This window comes from Cynoglossus semilaevis, chromosome 13 (genome assembly GCF_000523025.1).
Source record: "Cynoglossus semilaevis isolate Cse_v1.0 chromosome 13, Cse_v1.0, whole genome shotgun sequence".
NCBI classification, from domain to species: Eukaryota; Metazoa; Chordata; class Actinopteri; order Pleuronectiformes; family Cynoglossidae; genus Cynoglossus; species Cynoglossus semilaevis.
The window spans coordinates 19,384,996-19,388,101 of NC_024319.1; the positions used below are offsets into that span (position 1 = coordinate 19,384,996).

A 3,106-nucleotide genomic window follows, 5' to 3' on the forward strand; every position below is an offset into this window, starting at 1 on the left:
ATTCCTGCTCTGCAATTACCTCATTGATTGGTCAGTACTAATTGCAGGTCTCATTATTGCTGCTCTAAGCCAGTTGGCCCTGCAGCAGCTGAGATCTGAAGTAAAATGTGAGGAGAAACATGACCAAGAGTTCAGGCAACGTGGGAACAGGGGTCTGGAGGTTATTGTAGTTTATCTTTAGCTGGATCATGATAATGAGACACAGAGCTCAGTTATTATCAATTTAAAAAAGAAGAATTCCACCAATGGTTTACTCCTATGAAATGAACCGATATTATTGGCCAATATGAGCATAGCTGTGTAGTATCGGCCATAGTTTTTCCCCCCGATATTAAAACCCTGATAACAATCTCCAGGTTTCACTCAGATGATGTGACCTACAATTTGTCATTGGGAAACAGCTAGCAAACGGCTGTATACATCTGTATCAGTTGATATGAGAATCATAAAGTGTTACAATATTAAATACAAAAATTAAATTAAATATAAATTATGTATTTGACATTTAGTACTAAACCATTTGGACTGTGTTTGAACAGACAGGTTTGAATCATAGCTGTGGAGCCAACAAATCTGTAGCAGTGCAACAATGTTATTGTGTAAATCTGGAACAAAACACCTCAGAAACATCTGCATTGGTTATCAGCATATCTATGAAAATAAAGAGAGAAAAAGAAGTCTTACTGTATGTGGTACAATGTCCCTGATTCAGTGGCCACTCAATGTAGTTTAAAGACTAGAAGACACAAAACCTGGCCAAAGGAAATATATGGAAATAAATAAACTATTTTATTATACTGTGAGGACCATATCTATTAATTTAATATCTACTAACTAATTTCTTAGCTACTTCTGTACTTGCTCATGTAGTAACTGGAGCTGGTGTTTGTTTTTCTCTCAGGTTTCAAACATATAATTTATTCCCTTCAGTTAAGCTTTAGTCCAGCTTCCAACTTCCATCACAAACAAACTCCTCTGTTTATTGTCCTGTTTTTTGAGGTGAACACTCAGACACATCCAGTCCTGGTATTGATTCTGCAGCCACTTCTGTGATGTCTCGCTCCATTCATGCACTAGTAATGTGCAAAAGGCCAGTGTTGCCCCAGAGTGGAGCCATTAATGCATGCAACCTGTCCAGCCAACCATGATAATAGAACCACTTCAGATCAGCTCTGCGGCATTTTATTTTTCTTTCTTCTTCTTCTTCCTACTCCTCTATTTCTATTGCTTCTCATGTACCACGGTCAGGAAAAAAAAAATTCCATGCTTTTCAGAGAAAAAGGCTAAATGGATCTCTAATTATAATGACCTTCTCTGAAAAGGTTGAGCTGTAATTGGAAAACAGCCCTAGAGTACAGGCCATCTCCTGCAGAAGTGGCTGTGAGGGAGGAGAGGGTGACACAGCCCGAGAGAGAGAGAGAGAAAGAAGGGGAGAGAGAGAGAGAGAGAGCAGGGGGGTGTGAGGTGCAGGCAGGTAGAAATAGAAAAGGGAGAGAGATGAGAGGCAATTGTGAGGTGGATCAATTCTGACACCAAAATGGTGAAATGATGACAAAAATGGATGGTTTCTCTTTTTCATTTTTTCACTCTCTTTACAGATGACGTTAAGTCAGACACGGGTAAACGAGCACAGACCTAAGGCTGGCAAAAATGTGAGGTTTAGCTTTGACTCCCAGTACTGTTCTAAAACACACATTATATGTTTAGGTTTGAGACAAGCCAACGTTGCCTATGAGTAATTTGCGTGGTCTCGTTTGCCCGATGCAGTTTTAAATTGATCTAAATTAAAATGTGCCTCCTGAAGTGTTGCCTCTGTGGCGACTTCACCAGAATGATCTCTGAGGGAAGATATTTCATGTATATGGAGGATGGTAATTTCTGCAGCAAATTAAAAACTGTTCAGATGAGTTGGGCAGTTTTTTTTTTTACACAAAGACTAATTTTCTCCACATATTGGATTTACATTAATTTCTGCTGCTATAGGGTGGCTGCATCTGCCATTTCCATTAGCAGACTAATAGATTTTAATCTTTTGTTCTTCGCATTCATTTTCCTCGACTCATCAAAAAGTCGTGCGTTCATACACACACTCTCAGACGCACGCACACTCACTGATTGACTTCTGTTTGACTTAACTTAAAGCTATTGCCGTACAGATTGGTTAATTTGAAGAGCATGTTCCACCGTTATATAACAACCTTATATATAAGTTGTGCAAATCTGTTATCTTTTGAAAACATCAGATTTTTTAGTGAAACTTAAATTGGGAACACAAATCAATCACCGCAAAATCAAACCAATCCACTCCGCTGTCTGTCTGCAGCATGTGCCCGTCTATCTCCCCTCTCTGCCACTCGCAGAAGCCATCACAATGCAGCTGCAGGCAAGAGAAAAAAAACTGCCTCTTCAAGCATACTCTCCCCTTCCCTTTATTGCCTTGAACAAAGCCAGTTTATTAATCCAAAGGGGAAAGAGAGGAGAAAGAAAGAACTGGAAAAGAGCAGAAAAAGTGGGGGTGCAGGCGTGAGGAGGGGGTGAACAGAAAAGCAAGTCAAAGCAGTTTTGAGTTTCATCTCATTTTTCTTTGAGAACTGAGGAGTGGGGAAAAAAGAAATCAATTATGGAGCACACCTGAATATTATTTCGAGCACCCAGCCACCCACTCGCTAACCGTCCCCTAGAAAACCAAATTACTCAGCAAACTTATCGCTTGCTGTAGCAGGTCTGGTATTAAAGAAAACAATCAAGCGGCCTGGATTAATCTCTGACAGGCACCTTATCTTTAACTTGCACCTTTGTTATTTTCTGATGAGCTGCTCTTTTTTCCCGCCACATTGTACCATACCTCACTGCCCCCTTTCATTTTCTCTATGGGCCACGGCAGAGGACCTTTCAGTTTATTAAAAAACCTTTTATTTGTGAAGAACAAAGAGGTGGCAAAGGCAAACAATAAGGTCAGGCAATCTCCTTTCTGCCAGCAGTCGCTCACCTGTTATGCGGAGTGTTATCAGTGCAGGGGAGGGATTTGCTGTAGGTGAGGGAGACGGACAGGACGGCAGATGCTGCTGCTGCTGCCTTCGGTGGGGGGAGGGGGGAAAAAAAAAAC

General features: G+C 40.8%; 1 long non-coding RNA gene across 1 annotated transcript in view; it reads right to left on the reverse strand.

Moving 5' to 3' along the window:
• LOC112487959 (uncharacterized) overlaps window positions 1–3,068 on the reverse strand; it is a 7,011-nt gene extending 3,943 nt beyond the window's left edge. Inside the window, exon 1 of the long non-coding RNA XR_003051561.1 lies at window positions 2,990–3,068. This is a non-coding gene — a long non-coding RNA (uncharacterized LOC112487959). The remainder of the gene's footprint in view (window positions 1–2,989) is intronic.
• Window positions 3,069–3,106: the final 38 nt, after the last annotated feature.